This window comes from Macaca thibetana, chromosome 7 (genome assembly GCF_024542745.1).
Source record: "Macaca thibetana thibetana isolate TM-01 chromosome 7, ASM2454274v1, whole genome shotgun sequence".
Classification (NCBI taxonomy): Eukaryota; Metazoa; Chordata; class Mammalia; order Primates; family Cercopithecidae; genus Macaca; species Macaca thibetana.
The window spans coordinates 159956200-159982426 of record NC_065584.1 but is presented as its reverse complement, the minus strand read 5'-3'; the positions used below and the strand labels follow the sequence as shown (position 1 = coordinate 159982426).

The 26227-nt window shown below is 49.2% G+C and overlaps 1 protein-coding gene and 1 pseudogene across 2 annotated transcripts in view; one reads left to right on the top strand and one right to left on the bottom strand.

The window, feature by feature from the left end:
• Window positions 1–4059: 4059 nt before the first annotated feature.
• LOC126959307 (golgin subfamily A member 6C-like) lies at window positions 4060–25407 on the bottom strand (annotated as a pseudogene). Its single transcript, XR_007727492.1, has 23 exons — window positions 25381–25407; window positions 25170–25271; window positions 25019–25084; window positions 24128–24274; window positions 23975–24042; window positions 22998–23288; window positions 15456–15609; window positions 13696–13815; window positions 11704–11782; window positions 10804–10842; window positions 10492–10542; window positions 10298–10391; window positions 10108–10202; window positions 8978–9064; window positions 8690–8870; window positions 7911–8318; window positions 7571–7638; window positions 6159–6235; window positions 5637–5727; window positions 4973–5073; window positions 4786–4889; window positions 4543–4696; window positions 4060–4456 (listed from the first exon to the last, which is right to left on the bottom strand). The product of XR_007727492.1 is annotated as a golgin subfamily A member 6C-like (transcript).
• SCAMP2 (secretory carrier membrane protein 2) overlaps window positions 15323–26227 on the top strand; it is a 427899-nt gene continuing 416994 nt past the window's right edge. The window contains exon 1 of the mRNA XM_050799898.1: window positions 15323–15326. The gene's annotated coding sequence lies outside the window, so the exon portion shown is untranslated. The remainder of the gene's footprint in view (window positions 15327–26227) is intronic.

The following is a 26227-nucleotide window of genomic DNA, read 5'->3' as shown; positions in this document are numbered from 1 at the left end:
AAGTCCCCAACAGCCCAGCTGGACATGCTCAGACACTCTGGGGCTCCTCGTTCAGTGGCACAAACTCCAGGACCCAGTGAGGGAAATGGGAACCCACCAGGCTGCGCAGTATGGCTAAATCCATTTATTCCGAAATGCAAAGCAAAATAAACAGCAGTCGCACCACCAAGGAAGGCAGGACCCCATCCCCACCTCCTTCCTCCGTCCTATGGTATCAATAAGTAAGTTTCCCAGCTGTAAATAACAATTAGAATCTCCTCCTCATATGCCAGCTCCAGCCTTTGCTACGTATGATACAGGGGGTGGTCCTACCCCCCAGAATATACAAAATGTTACACAGATAGTATATGTACACTGGGGAAGGGGGGCCACCCCAGCAGCCCGTGCCCTCGCCTACTCTACCCTTAGCCCCACTGTCCCGCCTCAGCTGCCTCTCTGAATAAGAAGATGGGAGCCCCCTGAGGGAAAAGTTGCTTTGGTGAGAGTAGAGAGGCCATCAGGCCTCCTCCAAACAAACCAGCTCCACCAGCCTCTGGCTCTTAAATAACAAACATCACCGTCCAGAAATTTAAGGACTCAGCCCTGGTCAAGGTGGCAAAGGGTCTGTTTGTCTCCCTCCATTAGACGGGGTCTTGTCTTGCTACCCTAATGGTAAAGGGGTGACTGGGAAGGGGTGGTTGATACATGGTGGGGGTGGAGACTCCAGCCCCACTTCTCCAGGGTTATGCTGACAGGGGCCTGCTTTTATTTTTCTCCCATGACTTTTTTAAAAAAAATTCCATGACTTCCTTTTCATAACTTTTTAAAACATGTTTCATAAAACATTTTTCTACTTTTTTTCCACAACTTCTTTTGCCACAACTTTTCTACATTTTTCATCCCAATAACTTTCTCATCCCACTTTTAAAATTCCTGTAACTTCTTTTTAGTTTGTGTCCTTTCAATAAACACACTTGCATAGTTACAATTTTGTAAAAATAAAATCCGATGATCTCATGCCAAGAGTGCCCAGGATTTGCACACTCAATACCTTTAACAACATAGTTTACAAGACACACAAAATTTGAAGGCAAAAACAGCATTTTGCAACAATTTCCTAATTTATTACATTACAGTAGCATCACAGTAGCAGTCAATAATGGCACTTTAGACAACAGTCTTTCAGTATTTCCATTATACATTCTGTTGACAGGAATTCGTAAATTGGTAAAAGTCATTTTAAGAAAACTTGGCAAATAAAGCTGTGGACTGGAATTGACATCTCTTTCTCTACTTTTCCTTCCCCCAGTTTCTTTGTTTTAAACTACAGTATTCATATTTTAAGATGTTTTAACTTATTTCACAACATTAACATAGCAGTTATATTTTTCAATAGTTATATTATTTTAAAGTGACTCTGTAAGATAAAGGTTTAGAGAAAGTATTATGGATAGGGCTGAGTTACATTTTCACATTTTTCTGAAAATCTGCTTTGGTTTTAGAGCTGATTTTTTTCATTTCTGGAAAACCTATCAGGTTTAATCAGATACTCTAAAAATAATGACCATATATTGCAATCTTTAAATATGTGTTTTGATTCCTTAGTTCGTACAGAAATTCATATTTATTCAGTTGAACTCACATTTTAAAATTCTGTATTTCTGATGAACTCTAACCTTCTAATGTTGCCTTCTAAGCAAATTGAAAGCTGTCTTATACTGAATAAGAAAGAGAATAAATACTTGGCTGAATGAGGTATCGCAAGAGACTGTATGCACTTTGAAGACTTAAGTTATTGTCATAGGATTTCCATTCTTTCTAGCTTTTTCGGAAACATAGGACAAAATATCTACACAAAGAGTGGTATTTTGGTTAATACAGTACATTTCTTTTCCAGACTGACATTCAGCTTCAACATGCCAGTGTGTGATTTCACCCATAGGTACCTGATGAGCACATTATTGTCAGATTGGTTACAGATGCTAAATGTGATCTGAAGGACATTCCTAGTCATTTATATTTATCAAGGCAAAAGTGAAGTGATTTGAACTATGAAAATTCCTTGAAATAATTTTTCAATGTATTAGGTAAGCCCAGTTTCAGAATGATAAAGAAAAACTGTTAGACCAAAGAAGGTGGCTAATTAACAGTGGTAAGATTTCTAGCCCGAGGGTTTAAAATGGACTTAAAGTAACAGTCTTTCAAGTGAACTCAAATAATGCAAAAGCGGCAAGTTCACAAAATAGAAGGCAAGAACAGGACCTTAAGTCCATTTTAAATACTCAGGCTAGAAATTGTACCACTGTTAATTAGCCACATTATTTGGTCTAACAGTTTTTCTTTATCATTCTGAAACTGGGTTTATCTAATACATTGATAAATTCATACAATTTGGAAGAGTCAGTTGAAGTCACAAGGACCCAATATTTGCACTCTTTCAGTGAATGCAGGCAAATCTGTTATTCCATCTGTAAAATCATATTATTGCTCTCCTATTAATGTCATATTTATAAAAGTATCATGAGGATGTCAAATGCTGAAAATGGAGATGATCTAGTGACTAGAAATGCCCATCCCAGGGAGTGCACACACATCTCTCCCTACATCCTAATAATGTGACATATTTTCGAACATAGACATTAGAACTTCATGAAGTTTTAGCTGTTGATTCTTTCCCAAGCATCATAAAGTTACAATTTAGGCAATGTATGACTGAAATAATTCATTCATCCTGTATAGGCACAACATAAATATGGCAAAAAATATGCCTCTAAGTGAAACCAAGAGGTACAAAAACATATTTCACTCTTCGTAAAGAACTTTGTGAGGAAATATAACTCTGTGATTGTATAGACACTTTTCCTCATAATACTTTGACTTTCACAAACAGTGATTGCATTGCAGTTTGTAAATATTTTAAGTTGCATAAACTTCTTGATTTTCAAATATAACACTGTCTACTAAAACTGCTTTTTGTTTCAACAAATACTGTCATATATATTACTTTATGATTAAAATGGTTGTTATTTTTTTAAAGTGTTTTCCATTCAAGGAAAAGAAGTAAATTCCTATGTCAGAGTAACCAATGTGGTTGAAGAATAGGTATTAGCCACAGAGGTCTAGATGGTAAAATCAATCTTCTAGCCTCAAAGAAGCTCCGTGAACATAGAGGAATGCCAGGTGTCACACAGCTTTCCTTCACTTGAATTCATTCTTGACTAGAGCCTGTATGCCTGTTCCAGGGACATTTAAACTCTGAAAGTGTTTCTTATGATCGTTACTAAATACATTAAGAAGAATGCCAAGCAGTGCCCTTTTGTGTACTGTGACATGTAGTCACGTGATTAAAACAGGTAACATGAACTCTGACTTTAAAATGTATTGTAGATATAAATGCTCTAAGCTAGAAAAGGTTTTCTGCATCCACAGTCAATGATGGGAGCCTTTCATTCCTCAGAAAGAATACCTTTTTTTTAGGTCATCGAGAAAGAGTCCAACTGCTGCAGCTCATGCTGCGATATCTTCATGAGCCCAGAGCACGTACAAATCCTAAGGGAACTACCATAGAACCGCGCTCATTCCTGGCACCAGAACAAATGAAACACACTCTATCCTGCACACACCTGCCAGAGCAGGCCACTTTCCTCTTCTGTGAGATTTAAAAAGCTCCCCAAAATGTTATCACTCCCATCCCCAATACACAGAAAATAGGGGAAAGGCTGTTTCCAGTTCTCGGCCTTTAAACAACTCTAAATGTCAGTACTCACAGGGGCATATTACAAAGTAAGAAACAGTGTGCACTTGAGGGCAAACCACGTATTGAGCTAATGAAGAGCTCACTGTGATTAGGAATCGATCAAACATAATAGCAGAACATAAGCAAATTTTATCTGAATTCTGTAATGAGTATACATGCTGCAATAACATTTAAAAAGCAGGGCAGCCTATTCCAAACTAGCAAGAATAGTTTTGTGCAAATAGTGGGTCTTTGTGTGTTTGAACTCCCACCATGTAAAGGCAAACTCGATATGCGAGCTAATGACCTACAATTATCAAATTAAAAACAAAAATGTTGAAGGATGCCAGAGTGAACATCAGGGAAAGACCCACTCTCCCTTAACTTTCTACAAATAAATTTAAACTGTAAATTAGAAACATAAATAAACATGAGGAGCTCTAACATTCAAATGAAGTAAATGAATTGTGTAGGAGATTAACCCCATAACTTTTGGTTGTTGTTTTTTCAATTTCTTGACCAGCTCTTGGGTGATGATGATGTTGATCTCTCTGTTCTCAGCTGCCCAGTAAAAGAATGGCACGCAGGGTTTGCTGGCCAAGCCTGGGTGCTCCTGGGTGTCCTGCGTTACAGGAAGCAGCTGCACGATCTTCTGTGAGGTGGGGTTGTCACGGGGAGAACCCTCCCTGGCCTCTCCTGGTGCAGGCTCCACGCTGTCCACCACGCTCACCTCATAAAAATCTTTGGAGAGAGGCAGGTGGGGGTCTGAGTGCAGTGTGAGCCTCCCCTGCTCCTGCCTGTCCACCCCGCCTCAGGGCTCCACTCACCAGGCTGCTCCTCAGCAGCCCCAATCTCCTGGGGGGCTGGGGCCCCTGGAGCAGGCTCATCAGCAGGGTTGTGGGCAGCAGGGAGGAATTTGTCATGTCCCTCATGGTCACCCACAAGTGTCAACAGCAGCTTCTGCAGCTCCAGTAGATTCACCTGAATGGAGGGGTCCTCAGATGCCACTCTGGATCCAGCGCCAGTGCCCATGCTGACCCCCACCCCCGCAAAGATGTTGCATGCCCTACCTTCATCTCCTCCTCGTTCTGGTCCAGCCTGATGATATCCTCCATCTCCTGGTGCCGCGTGTTTGGCACTGCCCCTTGGCTCCCATATATGGTGATGTACTCTCCTGCAAGAGGACAGGGCTCAGACGCTGGGGCCCCTCCAATGGCCCTGCAGCTCCCTGTGCCCATGCCGTGGCCTCCCGCTCACTCATGCCGTCTGTTGCTCCAGATAGCTGGATGAATCCAAGCTTTAGGTTCTCCACCTGCTCCATCCTGTCCACCTTCTCCTTTCGGAGGTCCATAAAGCCACTCTGCAGCCAAAATAATCTGGTCATATCTCGGGAGTGACCTGTCCTGCCCCACCTCCACTTTTCTTGGCCCATGCCAGGACTCACTCACCTTCACCTTCTCCATGGCCTCCCTCAGGGCCCGGTAGCTCTCCCCACACACAAACTCAAACCACAGTCCCTGAGGCTGGGGCCTCTCCTCTGGCTCCTTCCAGGCCGAGGCCACCAGGTGAGCCAGGGCAGGCAGCACAGCCTTCACACCTTCCGCTGCCCACATAGCCGTGCCTGCTCCTCCTGGGCACTGGCTCCAGCGGAGTTGAAAATGCCACTTGAAGGCAAGAGGTGAGTATTCCTTGTAGGGGCATACACAGAACAAATGGGGCAGGGAGGTGGAGCACAGCCCCTTCCCTTGGGGCCTCAGAGAGTGCGCCTGTTGGTCACAGGTGAAATGGTGTCCGACCACTGGCTCCCGGAAGGGGTGAAGGTCCAGAGAAATCAGAAGGCGGGGAAACCAAGAGCATAAGGGGGCCTGGGAGGGACCACAGAGGAAGGTGGCAACGTGGGCACAGGGAAAGTGAGACTCACCTGGCTTCCCGGCTCTCCAGGTCCTCTGGGACACTCGGCATAGGCCGAGGCACCCCCTCCTCCTCACTGTCCAGATGTCCTCCTCCATCTCCTGTGGGGAGGTGGCCAGAGGGGTCCTCAGACAACCCAACAAGGGAGGGACTGTGGGCCCACCTCTGTCCCCACCCTCACTGTGTAACCCTGAGACAGCCCCTCCCCAGAGGGGAATGAGCTGCTGTTCTTTATTTTTCCTTTTAAGAACCGAGATCTTGCTATATTGCCCAGGCACAGTCACACTACCGGTTGGTGCGGGAGTTCTGACCTGCTCCCTTTCTGATCTGGGCCAGTTCACTCATCCTTAGGCAACCTGGTGGCCCCCTGCTGCCAGGAGGTCACCCGATTGATGCCGAACTTAGTGCAGACACCCAGTTGGCAAAATGACCAGATGTTCTAAAGGTCTCTTCCAGCTCCTTGATCCTATGCTGCTGACAGTCCCCCCTTCCTCCTGGGGCCTCTCCTCTTCCTCTGAGTGGTCTCCTGTACCTTGTCCAGGGAGAGCCATGAGGCTCAAGCTGGGCCTCTAGCTGTTGGTTCCACTGGCTGGCAGCTTCTAGGTGCTCCTAATGGGACAGGGAAACAGAGTGAGAAGGCACAGAGGTTGCCAGGTCGTCCCCCTTGGGGGCCCCGTCCTCAGCAACTCACTCCCCTGGGTCTCCTGCAACTTTTGGCAGGCCATCTCAGCCACCGCTTTGCCCCGAGTTTCCTGCTGCTGCAGGTCCATGAGCTGGGTCTGTAGTGGTAACTGCCTGTGCAGCGCCTCCTTCTCAGAGGTCAGCTGCTGATAGGTGGTCACGTACTGCTGCGGGTGACCCAGGTACTAGTCTCGCTGCTGCTGTGCAGACTCTGAGACTCTTGGCTCTTCAGCTCCAGCTGCAGGAAGGCCCTAGGCAGGAGGGCACGTGGTGGCTGGCTTCCAGATTCTGGGCCCATTAATAGGGTAACAAGGGCACTGTGGGGGCTCTGTCACCTGCCCAGGCCCCTGGCCTCTTGCTCCAGGCCTTAGAGACTTCCTCCCTTGCCTAGAACCCCATGCCTCCTTCCCCAGCCTCAAATCTCATGTCTTCTTCCCACCATTTAAACTGCAGGCCACAGACTGGTGGAAAAGCAGAGGGAGCCAATCACCATCTGCTAAGTGTGCTCCATGCCTAATGCTTTCCATGTGTTCTCTCATTTAATCCCCAGCACCTCCATAAGAAAAATGCTAACTTCCTTTTGAAGCTAAAGAAACAGAGACTTAGAGATGAAAAGTAGTTGAATGGTGACCAGTGGGACTGAGGCCAGAATCCAGTTCGAATCTAAGGAGGCTTTTTTGTTTTGTTTTGTTTAGAGACAGAGTGTCACTCTGCGGCCCAGGCTGGAGTGCAGTGGTGCAATCTCAGCTCACTGCAACCTCCACCTCCTGGGCTCAAGTGATTCTCATGCCTCAGCCTCCTGAGTAGCTGGGATTACAGGCATGTGCCATCCATCCCTGGCTAATTTTTTGTCGTTGTAATTTTAGTAGAGATGAGGTTTTGCCATGTTGGCCAGGCTGGTCTCAAACTCCTGACTTCAAGTGATTCTCCTGCCTCAGCCTCCCAAAGTACTGGGATTACAGGGATGAGCCACCATGCCCAGCATAAGAAGCCTCTTATACCACTGTCTCTTCCCCTGTGATTGGGGGAATCCATGCCTCTAGCTGGGATGATGATGTCCAGACCTGGGAGGAGCCCAGGGCTACCCACCTCTAAAAGTCAGAGGGCAGGAGGCAACAAACAGACATAGGGCTGCCCTGGAGCGTGCTAAGGTCACTTGCCCCGCAGTTGGAGCTGCCTTTGGCCTGGCACCTCGCCTCCCCAGAGGCTGGTACCTGTCTCCCAGCCCTTCTTGGATGGGGCAGAGCTTACCATCTCCTTCACCTTGCTCAGCTTCTCCTGCAGATCCTTTACTTGCTACTCCAACTGCAGTGTGCTCTTGTTCTCATGTTCTGGACAGAAAGAAGCAATCAGTGGCCATCCACTGCAGCTGGAGACCCCAGAACTTGGTGTCTGTCTCCCATGTCAGCGGGAAGGGTGGAGGCAGGTTAGAAAAATCATCCCCTCCCCCCCACAGCCATCAGAGCAGGGCCTGATGAGCTCTGGCTCACAGGTGCCTTTAGCAGTACCATGTCATGTGAGGGCTACACTGCCCCATTTTACAGGTGGGGAAACAAAGGCCTGGAGGGCTAGGGATGAGGGCAGCCTCCCCAGGTGGGGCAACCTACCAGCTCCTTGGAGCCGCACTGTGGCTTGGCCAGCTGTTTGTCGAGCTTGTGGTTCTGGGAGAGTGTGCATCTCTTCTCCTGCTTTTGCAGCCTCTCCTCCTGCTTTCATAGCCTCTCCTCCTTCTCCCACAGCCTCTCCTCCTGATCCCACAGCCTCTCCTCCTGCTTTCGCAGCTTCTCCTCCTCCTTTCACAGCCTCTCCTCCTGCTTTTGCAGCCTCTCCTGCTGCTCCCGAAGCCTCTCCTTTTGCTCCTTGCTCAGGAGACTCAAGGCCTGATTGTTTTCCACCTGGGATTGGAGTTTTCCCACCAAACTCTCCACCTCCTTCCTCAGGTGTTTGGCCTCATCTTGTAGCTGCTCCACTTCAGAGGGCCCTGCTGGGGGCACTGGGGATGGGGGCTCAGCTGAGAAAGGAAGCAGACAATGAGGGCCTCTGGATTCCCCAACCCCCGCCTCTCAAAAAAACCAACCCTACTCTTGACGCACAGCTCCTCTGAGGCTTCCCAAACTTGGCCTCACTGCTAATGATTCCTCACACCCGATGGAAGCCAATTTCCCAGCCATGTCAGATAGAGAGCACTGTGGGTGGCTGACAACGGGCACTCCTTCCTCTTTGCTGATGGGGACCCTGAGGCTCATGGAGATGACAAGACTTGCTGAATCCTGGCACAGACCTCTTTTCCACTGCCTCAAATCCCTTCCATCCACCCACCTGCCTGGGGCATTCTAAGCCACCCCACAGCCCTGTGATGCCAGTCCTGCTCCCAGGTCACACCATTCCCGTTTTACAGATGCCCAGAAAGATGCAGTGACCCATCTAAGGTGGGGGCTGAAGGGTCAGGTCTCACCTCCATCGACATTTTCCTCATCCTCTCCTGCCACCGGGCCCTCTCTCCTTTTATATGTTGAGCATATTCATCTCTCTCTAGCTGGACTTGTTTAAGTGACTCTGTCACCTGCAAGAATGGCCACAGAAGTGAGGAAGGGCTGTCACTGGTCCTCACCTGCTCCTGGTCCCCTGGGGTCATCTTCCTTCCACATCTCTCCCTCTGCAAAGCCTCACCTGTGTCACGTGTGCGTTCAGCAGCGCCCGCTCCTTTCTGGTCTGCCGTAACTGCCGCTGGAGGACTGCTTCACTGCGGCTCGAGGACTGGATGGTGAACAGTGAGAAGTTTTGATGTGGGGAGCCCGGGCAGTGCCCCTTAAAAGGGCTAGGGCGAGGCTCAATATACAACTCGGTCAGTAAAGATCAAGGCATTTCCAAGCCCGTGGCCTGGTTTTTAAAAGAACTCAGTAAACTTGGAAGGGACAGGGAAAGAGATTGAATTATAGCTGGCTAACAGAGGCCCAGAGAGATCAGATAATATTGCTAGTGTTATTACTACCACTGTTTGAACCTTAACAGAGTGCTTCACCAGGTACCATGCTAACAATCCTATTTAATCCTCACAACCACCATATGAGACAGTTACTAGGATTACCTCTATTGTGTACATGAAAAACTTGCAGTATTTGAGGTTAAGTGCTTGTCTAAGATCACTCAGACAGAGCTGGGATTTGAACATCCAGGTATACCCAATTCTCTAAGCCCATTTTTCTTGTTGTGGGTAGGGGCACAGGTAGGAAGTGGGAAATTAATCTTTTGTTTGCTTTTTGGAAAGAGGATACATTCACATAGTTCAAAACTCAGAAGGTACAGAAGGGAAGTGTCTCCCAGCCACCCTGTTACTCTCTCCTGAGGTTTTTATGAACCCTTGCAGACATGTTTCATGTATATTATCATAGTACATACACACACACACACACACACACACACACACACACACACACACACACACATATCTCCTCTCTCTACAGAAATGGTGACATACTAAAGGTACTCTTCTGTACCTTCACAGTACAAGTACCCAATACCCCACCTAGGACTTGGCCAAGGCTACAGCCAGGTAAGGGCAGGGCAGGCACTTGGCCTCCGAGTTCTGCATCCAGTGTTCACTCCCCACAGTGCCCCCAATTCACCCACAGCAGCTGACTCAGCCCCAGGCTGCCTCTAACAACCATACACAAAAGCAGTGAGAAATGAGCATGCTGCCTTCTGGGCAGGACACTGCATCCTGCAGAAGGGACCTTTAGGCTCACTCCTCCATCTGGGAAGCCGGGCTGCCAGGGAAGGGGGCAGCTGGTTGGACTCACCCTGTCCTCTTCCCACTGCTGTGCAGAAACAGCAGAGAGAGCCCGCTCCAATTCTTGAATACGCTGTAAGGAGTATTGCAGGCGGCCGGCCAGATCTTGGACTCTTCTGTAATGAGAGAGGTTGAGATGAGGTTCAAAGGACTCCACCTAAAGACTTGTCAAAGTGCCAGGTTGAAGGATGACGGGGTGCCCAGATTCCCACCTTCGAAGTGTCTGGCGGCACGTTTAGTATGGTAAAGGGTGGTCTTCAAGTCTGCCTTTTCCAATGTGAGGATGTTGATTGTCTGGAATTGAATGTTTGGGAGAAAAGCCAAGCAAGTGCTGAAAGAGATGGAAAGAAACATTCTCCGGAGGACAGGAGAAAACTCCCCACCCTCCACTCACCTCTAACTGCTCCGTCTGTGCTTTGTGTATGTCATTGTTTGCTTTCTTTTCCTATAGGAAGAGGAAGACAGAGCTCTTACCCGGGGGAGGCAGAGATGGCACAGCAAGAGACATGCCCCCAGCATGCCACCAATGCCCCAGGACAGGCACACCCATGGGACCAGGTTTTCAGGGACCCTGCAGGCATGGGGTGGAATCTGAGGGGTGAGCCTTCTTCCCCAGGCTGGGAGTGGGTGAGACGGGACTGGCGCCTCTACATCTGAGTGTCCCCCAAACCCAGCAGTCATGTTGTGTGCAAAGAAATCATGTTACTTCTTCCAGCTGATGTTCCACTTGTTTCTTCTGTTGTTTCTGTGGGGACAGTCAAATTCAGGTGACTGAGGGGGGCCCCCTCAACTCTATTCCCCAGATGAGGAAGCAATAGGCAGGGGCCAGGAATGGATTTTAAAGGCAAAGTTCTCAGACCCAATGGCAACACGAACTGGTCAACTCTCCTCAAGCTCCCAAAGACAGAGGATTTGGGTCTTTGTTGGTTTTTGCCCACAGCCACAGAACTCAAAGTCTGAATCTGGATTCTCTCAAAAGGACAGTAACACAAACCTCTAGAGACGGAGTCTGAGAAAGGCCCACCCTTCTGCCAGCTTGTGATTTAGAAAGATGCGTTCATTCGACAAACATTTAATGAGCATGTATGAACCAGGTACGGTTCTTCACAGCAGAGATACAGGACAGAAAAGGACAGACAGGAGCCCTTGGCCCTGAGGTTTCCGTTCTAGGGACCTTGAAATCTTGGACTCTCAGAACTAACAGAGACCTTTGATGCTCTACCTCCTCCAGAAACAGGAGCCCAAGGAGGAGAGGTGGCTTGTCCAGACTCAAGGAGCAAATTAGGGACTGAGTCAGGACAGAAATACGGGGTCCTTGACAACCAGTCAGACTAGTACTTCCCTGAGAGGTGACAACCCCAGGGCGTGTGTGGCAAGGACTGGAGCAGGGGTGTCTGAAGAAGAGAGAGTTGGCAAAGAGGGCAGCGACAGAAGAGCCATGCTGCATGCTCCTTGTTCTGGGGTTCCCCCAGGTGAGGACTGGGTGCTCCAGCTCCCCATTTGCCCTTGGCACCAGAGGCCCTCCGCCCCTTTCTTCAGAGCCCCAAGGGGAAACTAAAGCCCAGGATTGGCAGCATGGAATCAGGGGACCCCAATGGACTCTTACCAATGATTCTGTTTTCATAGAGTTGATTGATGGTTGCGGAGCTTGATTCCAGGGCTACTGCTAGTTCTTGGTTCCGGCTCTGATGCACATGCAGAGAGGAGGAGTAGGAGGAGGATTGCGGGGAGAGGTAGAGAGAACAATCATTAGGGCTGGGGTGTGTGTGGGCTGTCTCAGCTGGTAGAGGGGCACCCAGCTCCCGCTGTGAGAGGAGGTTGGAGGACTGGCCTGCAGGGTCACTGCGCCTCGGCCCACGGCCTCTTACCTCCAGATCCTTCAGGGTAGCAGATGATGCAGGGGTAATAGAAATGAGAAATTAAAAAAGAAAAAAAAAACTTACATGGGAAACAGTTATGGATATAGAGAAAGTATAAAAACAGCAAAGGGCTGGGCATGGTGGCTCATGCATGTAATCCCAGCACTTTGGGAGGCTGAGGCAGGTGGATCACTTGAGATCAGGAGTTCAAGACCAGCCTGGCCAACATGGTGAAACCCCATCTCTACTAAAAATTCAAAGATTAGCCGGGTGTGGTGGCAGGTGCCTGTAATCCCAGCTACTCAGGAGGCTGAGGCAAGATAATCGCTTGAACCTGGGAGGGAGAGGTTGTAGTGAGCCGAGATCACACCACTGCACTCTAGTCTGGGTGACAGAGTGAGACCCTGTCTCAAATAAAATAAAATAAAGCCCCAAATCCCACATGTCTGCTCTGTACATTATTCCCAAATTACTTTTAAACTTTAAGGTATGTCTCACCATTTCCAAGATAATAAAAGATGCAGGGAAGGAAAAAACCCAATCAATCAAACAGGTGAAGAAGAAGACATAAACAGGCTGAAGGTTAATGGCAGCAAAATAAAATAAGCCAGAGGCAAAGTATCCCCCAAACTGGAGAAGCCTCAGGGGCATGCACAGCTGGAGAGAGCAAGCCAGAGAGGGGTCCTGGCACTGCCTCACCTTCCACTTGTGCAATGGGGGAGCGCTACCCCACTGGAATGGTTAAGGTTGGACACCAGCACCTTCAGAATGTCCTGAATCTATAGGAGGTGACAAGGGGAAAACAAGGGCAGGGGGAGAAAGACAGAAGTGGCTTAGAGAGAAGCAAGAAAGTCAGGGTAGGAGGAAGATGTGGGTTCAGGAAAACGAAATGCTGAGGAAGAGCAGAGGAGATTAAAACCATGGCCTGTGCCATTCTTCCAAATGGCCACCTGCTGCCTTGCCAGGGGCAGGAACAAATAGATGGAAAAGTCCGCTGAGCGATGCAGTCAGAGTGGAGTCACCTGACCAATGCAGCTCTTAACACACTCACTGGACCCCTCTCCTCAGTCCCAGGATGTGGGCGATGAATCTGGTAATGCTCCAGACCTCCACCTCCATTAATAAAACCAGACTTCTGAGTAAGGGTTCACTTGAACTAAGGGGGCTCCAGCTAAAAAGCAAGTTTGAAAGACACTGATCTTATCCAGTATCATCTTACAGAGGAGGAAACAGGCCCAGGGGAAGAAGTGATTTTTCTGTGGTCACCCAGCAAGCTGGTGGCAAGTTAGATCTTCTCTTACTCCTAGTGCCTGGGGTTTCCTCGCCACACACTGGAGCCCCCTTTGGTGACTCCTAAAGGGACAGCCTGATGGCAAGTGACTGTGCTCACTGGCCCAGGTTCCCCTTGAGACTGGGGATGAGGAAAATCAAACAGCAATGACCATTTCCTGGGTGTCCTGGGTGTTTACAGCAGGCCATGTACTAAAGATTAACATAAAAACAATAAGAAATCTCATTTAAACTTCACAAATGGAAGTCAAACAATACTACCCCTATTTTACAGATGTGAAAAAAGAGGCCCAAAGAGCTCAACCAATTTGCCATAAATCAGATTCCTAGCAGATGGAGAGGGAGGATTCAAACCCAAAATTCTTAACCAGTACCCGGCAATCTTAACAATTACCATCTACTGCCCCTTGGACCCCCTGTACCCAGGAGCCTGGCCAGCCAAGACTCACATCCCCAGGTGAGTGGCAACCACCAGAAGTGGTTGTCTCAGGGCTATGGCCAGTTTTTTTCTTTTTCATCTTTGCTCCTGCCGGAACACCAGGGCTGCTCCTCTGCTGATATTCTTTTAGCTGTGGGAAAGAAGAGCAGTCATACTCATGAGGACTACCAGCCCCTACAGCCACATCCTCCTTTACAGTTTTTACAAAATACTCTTATACACCATCTGATTTAATGCCACCAACAACTGTACAAGGTGTTGTCACAATAACTTAGTGACTGAGAGGGATTGATATTATGGCTAAAAAAAAAGTCGGGGGGTGGCAATAATGGAACTTAAATTCAGTCTTCTGACTCCAAGCTCTGGGATTTTGCCACGATTCAGCAGCTTCCAGGGACCAAAACCAGAAGCAGAGGTAGAAAAGTAAACATTAAGTAGGCAGGAACTGTACGCTATGTGGTTTAGTCATACATCCTCACACGTCTGTAAGTGTGAAGAAGTACACCAGTACCTCTCAAACTTTATATCCATGTGTCCTCATGGCAGAAGGCAGCTTTTTTGTTAAATCTGGGAATTTATCAGAAAGAGGACAACCCAGGCCTCATTTCAGAGAGAAGTCTGGTATACTCTTAGAAACGTATGTGACAGTCATCCCTAAGTACATTAATGTTTTTTCTCTCTCAAGAGAATCAAGGGAAACTGATGCTTCAGAAAGATCTCCCACATTTATCCTGTGGCACTCAAAGTACCCAGGTTGAGATGATATGAGGAAGATTCAAGCTGTCAAGTTCAGTTTCCCAAGATCTATTCCACAGAAGATGAACAAATCTCACTTCAGAGACCACTGACTGAAGGGCAGTCTGGTCCCAGAACCATGGAGAAAGAATATGAGGTGGAGAACTCAGAAAGTAATGTTAAAGTCTCCCTGGAGAGTAGAAGCCTGGGAGAAAACCAACCCAAACCTGTTCTCCCATTGCCGCCCAGAGACACTGTCAACGTTTTGAGCTCATGGGTGAAGTGTAGGCTTTTCACATTGTCAATGTCTATGTGAAGGGAGTAAGGCAGCCTGAAACCTGTTGCTCCTAGGTCCTGTAGTCCCCATTCCCCTTCCAGCTGGAAATTTGTGCTGCAACCAGAGCGTAAGATCAAAGGCCGGTCTTGCAGCAGTAATGACAGTTCCTAGGGGGACTGTGACATCACTACATTCCACTCCTCTTAGGGTAGGGGGAACCACATCAGTGCAATGGCTGAGTCGCTGATCAATGATGGGGGAGGGGGACATAGGGCTGGGACCCAGCTCCTTGGAGATGCCAGCCCAAGGAACCGAGGGAGGTTGGGCTTGGGTCAGCAGGAGAGGAAAGCAGAGTCTACAGCAGGGAACCCCAGGAATCACCAGCCCAAAGTCACCCAGGGATGACTGGCAATGGGCGGGTGTTGGGGCTGCAAGACCCAGGTTCTTGGTGAGGTGAGCCCAAAGAACCCAGGGAGGTCGGGCTTGTGGCAGCAGGGCGTGAGGGCCGAGTATGGAGTGGGGAGCCCCAGGAGTCACCCGTCCAAAGTCACCCTGGAGTGACTGGAGAGGGCAGGAGCTGGGCTGCTTGCTGAAGGGGTGGGGCTGACTGCTGAGACTTTGGTGCGGGGAGCCCAGAGATGCCGGGGTGGAGGGACCCAGCCCAGTGTGCCTCAGGAGTGGTATGGACTCTGGCAGAGGTCTGGTCATTGGAAGGGATCTCTGGCTGGGTTGAGGGGCCAAGACCTGGTTCGTTTTACCTTTTTCTTGGCTGCTCCCAATTTGCTCTGACAAGTTTCTTCTAACATCACAGGGTTGGGAGGGAGGCAGGGTTGGGGCCACAACAGCAAACACCTCCAGTTATCTACCAGGCAGCTGTGTGACTGAGCCAGAGGAGGGGTAACCAGGGCTCCACTAGAACACAGAATAGGGGCGTGGCCTTAATGCTCCAAGCCAATTGGTCAATGAGAAAGATGAAAGGGAAAGGAGGTGTGGCTAGGCAGCAGTGTGTCCAGAGGAACCTGTGGCATCACAAGGAAAACTGCCTCTGCAACTGCTGTCCCCACCCACTTGTGGAGAGGGGCAGGGCCTGCTTAATCCAGGAGATGGGATGGGCTGCCCATTCCAGGAGAGGAGAGGGGCCAGCTTTTGCTTTAAAACTTTAAAAATAAACTTCAAAAAATATATGTGTTTATTCTGTGTACATATGTGTATCTCTGTGTGTGTGTCCACATGTTCCTCAGTGCTGTCTTCATTATCCAGCTTCTATGCATGGTCTATGATTTTGGCCTACATTTTTCATCTTCAAATGGAGTACAATAATTACCAGTATTACCTCAACTGAGACACAAATCCTATAAAAATGGAAAATCCATAGTATGTTTGATGATTAATGAAGGAGGCTATATTATCCAACATTCCAATAAGGTAAAATAATCACAATGATTTCTCTCTTTTGGAAAAACATTTTTCTTATTCTCCTACATTATTAAGATTTTTTTTAAAACAAGAAACATGGGCCGGGCGCGGTGGCTCACGCCTGTAATCCCAGCACTTTGGGAGGCCGAGGCGGGCGGATCACAAGGTCAGGAGATCGAGACCATCCTGGCTAACACTGTGAAACCCCGTCTCTACTAAAAATGCAAAAAATTAGCCGGGCGAGGCGGCGGGCGCCTGTAGTCCCAGCTACTCGGGAGGCTGAGGCAGGAGAATGGCGTGAACCCGGGAGGCGGAGCTTGCAGTGAGCCGAGATCGCGCCACTGCACTCCAGCCTGGGCGACTAAGCGAGACTCTGTCTCAAAAAAAAAAAAAAAAAAAAAAAAAAAAAAAAAAAAAAAACAAGAAACATGTCTAATATCTTTAAAAACACAAAGCTTTTGGGCTGGGTGCTGTGGCTCACCTTAGGTCAGGAGTTCAAGACCAGCCTGGCCAAAGTGGTAAAACCCCATCTCTACTAAAAATACAAAAACTAGCCAGGTATGGTGGTGGGTACCTGTAATCCCAGCTACTCGGGAGGCTGAGGCAGGAGAATCACTTGAACCCGGGAGGCTGAGGTTGCACTGAGCCAAGATCAGACCACTGCACTCCAGCCTGGGTGACAGAGCGAAACTCCATCACCAAAAAAATAAAATAAAATAAAGAAAAACACAAAATTTTCAATTTAATAAGCACTCAAAGCTCTTTTCCATTTTAAAGCAAATACAAGGCCTCTTTTTCTAGAATCACCTGGCCTCTCTAAACCTTGCAAATGAAACTGAATTTCTCACTTGACACTTGGCTATGACTTATAGTCATGAAAACCAAGAACTGTGTTATGTCACTGTGTATTGCTTGTACCTGAATTCCACACTAGGCTGGGATCAAGGGTTGAATCTTTCATGATTTGCTCCATAACCTGTGAGCTTCTTTTCCCACACCAAACTAAGCTATTTCCTAGAGTTCTACAATTTACAGTTAGTAGACAAGAGTGGCTCTCAGTAATGTAGTCTCTGGACTAGCAGCACTAGCAGAACCTGAGAACTTTTTATAAGTGCAAATTCTCAGGCCCCACCCTGGACCTGGTGAATCAGAAACTCTGGAGTAGGGCTCAGCAATCTGTGCTGCAGTAATCCCTCCAGATGTTCAAGAACCTCTGGCATATAGTACGTAGAAAAATGTGTTTCCTTCTGTAGATCCAAAGCCAGGGATACCAAATGTTCTGTCTTGACATGAAAGAATGACATACAACTAAAAGACATAAATCTCTTTCCTACTCCCACCCTCCATCCAATGTGTTTTATTTTTATGAGTTAAATAAGAAAAAAGTGGCATTCAGAGATTCAGTCTAAAAAGTATATTTTTATTTTATTTTTTTGAGATGGAGTTACTTTTATTTTATTTTTTTGAGATGGAGTTTCACTCTGTCACCCAGGCTGGCATGCGGTGGCACACTCTCGGCTCACTGCAACCTCCACTTCCCGGGTTGAAGCGATTCTCCTGCCTCAGCCTCCTGAGTAGCTGTGAGTACAGGCTTGTGCCACCACTCCCGGCTAATTTTTGTATTTTTAGTAGAGATGGGGTTTCACCATGGTGGCCAGGCTAGTCTTGAACTCCTGACCTCAGGTGATCTGCCCACCTCTGTCTCCCAAAGTGCTGGGATTACAGGCGTGAGCCACCGCGCCTGGCCAGCCATTACTTTTAATATCTTCCAGTTCACTAACTGTCTCTCAACTGTGTCTAATTGGCTCTGGAAACCATGCATGGAATTATTAATTTTAGTTATTGTATTTTGTCTTCCTTTCTTTTTCTAAGAGACAGTCTTTTTCTACCACCCAGGATGGAGTGCAGTGGTGCGATCATAGCTCCATGTAACCTCAAACTTCTGGGCTTAGGTGATCCTCCAGCCTCACCCTCCAGAGTAGATAGACTTATAGGCACACACCACCACACCTAAGTCTTTGACTTTTGTAGAGATGGGGTCTCGCTGTGTTGCCCAGGCTGGTCTCAAATTCCTGGGCCTCAAGCAGTACTCCTGCCTCGGCCTCCCAAAGTATTGGGATTATAGGCATGAGCCACTGTGCCCCAAGTTAATGCTATTGTACTTTTCAATTTAGAATTTACTTTTTAAGTACCTGTGGTGCTATTTTTTTTTTTTTTGTAGTTTTCTAAACTCTTGCATCTTATATTTTACTTCCTTGAACATATTAAGTATAGTTATTTTGTAGCCTGTGTCTGATTCCGATATCCGGAATCTCCGAGTGTGTTTCTATCGTTGCTTCTTTCTGATAGTTCTTGGTTCATGTTGTGTTGTGTCCTACTGAGTCTACCTACCTTAGTTGTGTGCCAAATATTTTTTAAAAATCAGTTTGTAATGTTTTGAGGCTTATGATAATGTTGTCTTCCTCCAGAGACAATTCTGTTCTCCCATTCCACATACCTGAATGCACTAGCAATCCAAAAATTTTAAATTCAATTTTGGGGATTGAAGCCGGGTGCAGTGGTTCACACCTATAATCTCAGGACTTTGGGAGGCTGAGGCGGGTTGATCACCTGAGGTCAGGAGTTCAAGACCAGCCTGGCCAATATGGTGAAACCGTGTCTCTACTAAAAATACAAAAAAATTAGCTGGGCATGGTGGCAGGTGCCTGTAGTCCCAGCTACTCGGGAGACTGAGGCAGGAGAATCCCTTGAACTTGGGAGGTAGAGGTTGCAGTGAGCTGAGATTGTGCCACTACACTCCAGTCTGGGCAACAGAATGAGACTCTGTATCAAAAATAATAATAATAATATAAACATAAAAAATTGGGGGAATTGAGACTCAAAGCTGGACTGCAGTCTCTGTGAGGTTCAGTTTGCTTTCAGACTACCTTAACTCTCAAGGTATAGCCTTTCATTGTCCCCACCTAATGGTCTGTGGGCTTATGACAGCTACACACAATACCCTGTCCCAGGCATTGGCAGTCTCTGGACTCCAGCTTTTGTCCCCGTTGCACCTAGAGGCTGTTCAAAGTGTACTGCCCAACTTCTCAGCTGCCTTTTTAGAAGTGGGGAACAACCGCATGTGAAAAGTAGCTCCAAGTGCTGAGTTATGTCTCTGATGGCTGTCTCTTCCTGTGTCTTAGTCTAGAAATTCTTCACTATTGTGTTAACTCTTTGATGCCTTCGAACAGATTTTGGGGTTTTTTGGTAGCCAGTTTTTATTAAAGGTAAAAATTGCTCAGCTTTTCTCATTTTTTTTCCTTGGTTAAGTCTTCATACTGCCTGCTCCTTGAGTCAGAAGCAAAAGCATGGAGGCAGGAATGAGCCTGGAAGGAATAACAGGTCCCCTCGTCTGGAGTGAAGGGTGTTCACTCCAGACATGGAGAAGGGTAAAGAAAGGAAAATCATGAAAGGCCAAGAAGGCTTGGAAGGGTAGGCTGACTGGAAGGGAATGCCTGCCCACTGACTGCCCTCCTTCTCCACTGAGTGAGTCCAACTTGCGTTGGCTGAGTTAGGTGCTGCCAAGGTGGGGCGCGGGTGTGCGCCAGGCATGACTTCTGCCCTGCATGGACGTATAAATCAGGCGAGGACAGGGAAGAACAGAAAGCCCCAAATAATAGTGGCTTGAATGAGAGAGAAGTTTATTTCACTCTCACACCAAAACAACTCTGAAGGTGGCAGTTCACAATTGGTAAGGTGGCTTAACAAGGATGTCTAGTGCACTTACAGCCTCATGACACTTTATCCTATTGGCCAGAACCGCGTCACACAGGCACACCCACCTACAAGGGAGGCTGGGGAATATAGTCTTTATTCTGGAGCACCATATGCCCAGTTAAAAACCAGGAGCACTGTTACTAATTAAGGATGTGTTCAAAGATAAACCTGGCCAGGTGCAGTGGCTCATGCCTATAGTCCCAGCACTGTGGGAGGCCGAGGCAGGCAGATCACTTTGAGGTCAGGAGTTCGAGACCAGCCTGGCCAACATGGCGAAATCCAGCCTCTACTGAAAATATAAAAATTAGCTGGGTGTGGTGGCACATGCATGTAATCTCAGCTACTTGGGAGGCTGAGACACGAGAATCGCTTGAACCCAGGAGGCGGAGGTTTCAGTGAGCCAAGGTCGCGCCATTGCACTCCAGCCTGGGAGACAAGAGCGAAATTCCGTTTCAAAAAAAGAAAAAAGATAAACCTAAGCACTTAAAATTTTAGGAGTTTGAGTAGAGAGTGATTCAAGAATCAGGCAGTGCCAGACGGCGGGTGGTTTGGAGCCCAAGGGGAAAGCTTGTATAAGGTGCACACCGAAGCAAGGCAAAGAAAGCATTTGAGGCCGGGCGCGGTGGCTCAAGCCTGTAATCCCAGCACTTTGGGAGGCCGAGACGGGCAGATTACGAGGTCAGGAGATCGAGACCATCCTGGCTAACACGGTGAAACCCCGTCTCTACTAAAAAACACAAAAAACTAGCCGGGCGAGGTGGCGGGCGCCTATAGTCCCAGCTACTTGGGAGGCTGAGGCAGGAGAATGGTGTAAACCCAGGAGGCGAAGTTTGCAGTGAGCCAAGATCCGGCCACTGCACTCCAGCCTGGGCTACAGAGCAAGACTCCGTCTCAAAAAAAAAAAAAAAAAAAAAAGAAAGAAAGAAAAGAAAGCATTTGATTAGTTAAAGTGGAGCAGTGGCCTTAATGTCCTTAGAAGTCAGTGGTGGTTTCTGATTGGTGAAGTCCCTAGTTAGTGGTTAGTGGGTGATTTCTGATTGGTGAAGTCCCTAGTTAGAGCTTAGTTGGTGGTTTCTGATTGGTAAAATCCCTAGAGGATAATTGGTGTTTTCTGATTGGTGAAGTCCCTAGTTAGAGATTAGTTGGTGGTTTCTGATTGGTAAAATCCCTAGAGGATAATTGGTGTTTTCTGATTGGTGAAGTCCCTAGTTAGAGGTTAGTTGGTGGTTTCTGATTGGTGAAGTCCCTAGATAGGGGTTAGTTGGCAGTCTCTGATTTTGTAAGGATATGGCTGTTCATGATGAGCGGGGTTTCAGTTTGCTTACATAAGAACCTAGGGTATGGCCAGGCATGGTGGCTCATACCTGTAATCCTAGCACTTTGGAAGACTGAGGCAGAAGGATCACTTGAGTTCAAGACCAGACTGGGTGACAGAGTGAGACCCTATCTCAATTTTTTTTTAACAATAAAAAAAAGAACTCAGTGTGCTATAGCCACCTCAGTCATGACTCCCAATTAATTATTTTAATAAACAAGAGGATTACTTGGGGACAACTAGTGATCTCTTCTAGTCCCTCTCCTCTCCTCCCCTGTCTTCTCTTCCACCAGGAAGCCTTCCCTGACATCTCCAATACTTCCTAAGTCCCTATTCCTCTGCCCCACAGCTCAGAGAGACAGACCACTGTAAGAAAATTTGGAATAAGAAAAAAACATTATTGGATGTCTCCAGTGGAAAACTGCATTGTTTTGATTAGAGCACACCCTTCTGGCTAATTATTCTAGCCCTTCATTGCCTTCTAGCTGTTTTACAACTCTGTACCTTGCAGATGACAGATCGCAATGCAAAATAATTCAACTCTATAATCATGCAAATAAATGGTCCAGTGGAGGTTAAATTGACTTCCTCCCCCAAGTAAAAAAGTCAGCTTTACATCTATCTGTAAATTTATTTCAACATTCCTTGACTCCATATAAATGTATGCTTCTTTGACTTCTCATTTGAACCGATTATAACGTCTCAGGTTCCCTCATTAATAATGAGTTAAATACTATCTTTTACATATGTTCAATTTTTATCTATGTGAGAGTCAAGATTTTCCTTTCTAAAAAAATGATCTTTCAACACTGTGAGTACAGGATCCAGGCAGAGGCTCTAGCAGGACAGATACCAGCCTGGCCTGAGAGTCCAGGAGGAGTGAGTGACATTTGGTGTCAGGACCCTGACCAGGAAGAAGTGCCTTTGGAGACAAAGGGTAAGTCTTGGTTTTGGGGCCAGGTTTCCTGGCTGGGACATCATTATTCCCAGGGAGAAGGGACAGGCAGCCAGTGGGACTAAGGCTGGGCAGGGAGGCAGGCAGTCTGCCTAGTTCAGCAGGGACATCCACTCATCCTTGCCCCCGACAGCGGCTCACAGAACAATTCCGACCCTGTCAACCTGCTTGGAAGATGTGTGTGACATCCATTCTGGATATCTGAGTGATGAGGCAGTGAGCAGGGCTGTAAACCCAAGCCCCTTCCAGGCCCTCAGGGAGCCTTGGCTGGATCCCTGGGGTAGGGAGGGAACTGGAGGGCTCTGGCATGTGACTGGAGGGATGGGGGAGAGATGGGACTGTGAGTACTTCCTGGTCCACCCAGCCCCAGGACTGAGGTCAGCAAGGCAGGCTGCAGCTGAAGCACCGAGGCCTTGAATGCCACCTGGAGAATTCAGAATTTGCAGACGATGTGCAGGGTCCCAGGTTCCCCAACCCTTTCCTCCTTGTTCTTCCTATAAGCCCCAAGTTCTGTCCTGATCCATGGGCCCGGGTCCCCAGGCCTTCAAAGCACTTCTCTCTGATGAGTAAGGTAACAGACGGAAGATTAAGATTTGGATCTGGCAGGCACTTGCCAAGGGCCACACAGGAGAGTAAGATGGCATGCCACCCCACCTCCACCAGAGCTTGGGCTGGGATGCAGGAAAGAACAGGCCAGCTTGGCCCCCTATTCCTGCAGCTGGGCAAGCCTGCCCTGGAAGGTACACAAGCAAAGTGCATCATCCGCTGGCCCCACTGCCCGTTTGTCTAGGCAAATGTCTTCCTGGCTTAGCCCCCGAGTGACCTGCCTCTATCCTGCTCCTCCCCTTGGGGCCCTACCTTGCCTGCTGCCACCCCACTCTCCAGGACCCTTTGGGGTTCCACACAGCCCCTCCTCCAGTCCTGAAGGAGGGACACAGGATAGCCCCCAGTGCAGCCCCCTCCTCCTGCCCCAGGGAGCCAAGTGGAATGGAGCAGCTGGGAAGCCACGGCCCTGAACGGTCAGTGGGAGAAGGGTCCCGTCTGTGCTCAGCTGTGCAGGGAGGTGCATTGAGGGGTGTGGAGAGGGGCAGGACTCTACCACGGTACAGCAGGGTGTAACTGCAGCTGGACTGCAGGCCTGGCAAGGCTCTGGAGTTCAGAGGAGGAGGGGAATGCTGCCGTGGACTGGAGGGCCAGGGAAGTCCTGGCCCAGGGGGCTGAAGTTGGCTCATGACAGGAGGAATATCACCCAACCTTCGGGGCCCAACCCCTATCCTGTCCTGGACACTGCGGCTGTTTCCAAAGTATTATTGTTGCAATATTTATCGATGTGAGGCCAGAGTTCCCATTCAATTTATTTCAGGTATCAGGATGGGTTATTTCAGGTCTTCGGATGCCCTCTGACAAGAGGCTAGGGCAGGGGAAGAACAGTGTGAGAGAGAGCCCAGGTCTAGCCTGGCACACATTCAAATTCCAGACTTGCCTACCCCTGACCCCACACTGAGCCCTGACACTTGTCACAGACTCAGCCCTGATCTTGGCCATTCTCTGAGCCCTGATCTTAGACATAGACTGAATCCTGACCCTGGTCCACAGAGAGCCGGATCTCCAGTTCTTGGTTGAGTTTTCTCCAAAATTGTCCTTGGTCAGGAGAGGGTGTTGGTGGGGAGGGGGCATGCACCTGGCTTCCTGCCTCACCTCCCCACTCCTGGAACCTGAGCCCTCTGTCCGATGGCAAGGAATGGCCTTCAGGTGTGTTTCTGTCCCTTATCGCTCATCATGTCCCAGGGAGCTGCTCTTTTCCCCATTGTTGCCAGGCGGGCCTCAGCACTGACAGACTCTCCAGCAGAGGCCCAGCAATGCCAGAGCCCTGCCCCCCAGCCTTGGCTCCAGCCAGCCTGATCTGGAGGAGACAGGAGATGAGGACCCAGTGTCCTAGGGTGTGGGCAGAGCCATTAGAGACCAGATCTTCCAGGCGCTGAGTGTGCCAGGGAAGGGGGTGGCCCTTCCAGGTCCAGCAGAGGTTGGGCAGAGGGTGCTGATGCTGCTTTCACCCCTCCTCTGTGGGACACCAGCGCCTCCACAGACAAAGGCTTCTCAGCAGCACCAGGTCCACCAGGTGAGACCTGGGTATCCTGGGGTCACAGGGAAGGGAGGCAGAATGGGGGCGCTAGAGTGGGTTGGCTGGCCTGGAGATGGGGTCACGGGCCACTAGATGGGTGGCCCATGGAAGGGCTTGGAGGAGAATAGGGGCCAATGAAACTAGGACTCAAGGTAGAAGTTGCCTCCCTCCCTGTCCTTGGGAAGCCATCCGTCCTCACCCTGACCTGGCCAGGCTGGCCTCTTAACAACTTCTCCCAGAGGAGCCAGGAAACAGCGGAGGATGCAATTTCCAAGCAGATGAGTTGTGGTGAGGGAGGAAGAAGGGCTGCTTTGGGAGGTGTGTACAGCCTAGGTTACAGGCCTGGGGGTGAAAGGGTGGGCTGTGGAGGATTGCTTTCCCCCATCCTTGGAAAATAGCTCCAACGGGGAGGGGAGACAGCCCTGTCCCCCAGCTTTGACTCCAGCCAGCCTGACCTGGAGGGGACAAGAGATGAGGACCCAGGAGATGGGGGAAGGGGTATCCAGGTAGAAGGACCTGGGTGGGGAGGACGGGAGTCTGGCCAAGGCCCTCTCCAGGTCTGATTTCCTACTGAAGGGTTCCAGCCATTATCTTCCCACCAGATGAGGCTCTGGTGACCTGGGACAAATCATGGCAGGGTCACACAGGTGCCAGGAGCCTGGTGGGAGAGGCTCTGGAAACTCCCCAGGACGCCAGCAGGTGGGGTGGGAGGCTAAGTCTAAGACCTGAGCCATCCCACAGGGCGCCAGCCTCCCACCTTGCCTGTCCCTTGGCAGCTCTCTAAGCCTCTTAGGGCTGCCATGGCCCTCTCCTGTGTCGGAGGCTGCGGAAGGGCAGGGGCATGAGAAGAATGTGCAGGGGACCTGGGAAGGACGGTTCTACCCAGGCACGCCCACCTCCACACTCACCCTGCCCAGTCCAGGGCTCTGATCAGGATTCCACACGGGAAAAGCGCTGTGGGAGGGGGACTGTTCTCTTCTGATCTTCCCCTCTCCAAACCCCCATGCAGCCTGATGGAATGGGAGCAGGACCAAACTGGGATGGGAGATGGCCAGGGAATGGGACATGGACCAACCCCTCCCCAGTGAGCTCCATGCCACCTGGACACAGAGCTCCCACCATAACCACCATCAGCACCTCCGGCATCCCTGCAGCCACCGTCCTCACAACAGTCACTCCACATCACACCCCAACCCACACTCATACCCCCATCACCAGCATGGTCACCACCTCCATTTGAAGACTGGACAGGACTCTGAACTCCTCCTCAATGTGTTTTCAGGCCCATAACCTCCCAGGCTGTGGGGCAGGCACAGGCTGCCCCCATTCAAGACTCTGCAGCCCCAGAGGTCAAGGGCTTTACTGGAGGCCACCTGGCGAGTTAGGGCAGCCAGGCTTGCACCCCCAGCCACAGGGATGGAAACGTGGGAAAGGCTGGGCAACATGAGTCCTTTTTTGAAGGGAAATTCGAGAGGGTGTCTTCATGTTTGCCACCTGCTTCTGAAGCCTTAGAAACCTAGAGAGCCTTCAGCATGGGCGTGCAGTGGCTTCTGGCTGCTGGGATTCTCCTGGCTGGTAAGGGAGTAGGGCGGGGCAGGCTGGGCCTGGGCCAGGGGTCCTTCTTCTCAATCAGTTTCCACACTGGGTTGGCCTTCATTGTCCTCATGTGGGTCTGGCCATGAACAGCCTGGGGGATACCAGGACATAGCCAAGGTCCACTCCTCAGCCCCCAGGCTTGGGGCTCCCAGGGGCACTCGGGGTGAGCAGCTTTGGGGAGCCTGGCACGGGGCAGACCCCACATGGAACTCAGTGTACACTTGTAGGTAAGTGTGGAATTAGCCCCCAAGGCTTTCAGAGATGCCCCCCACCCTCCCCGCAAAATACTTTTAGGTCCAGCTGTCAGGCTCCTGTATTCTAAGGATGCGACAAGGCAACAGCCTCGTCTTATGATGAGGATTGGGCAGCA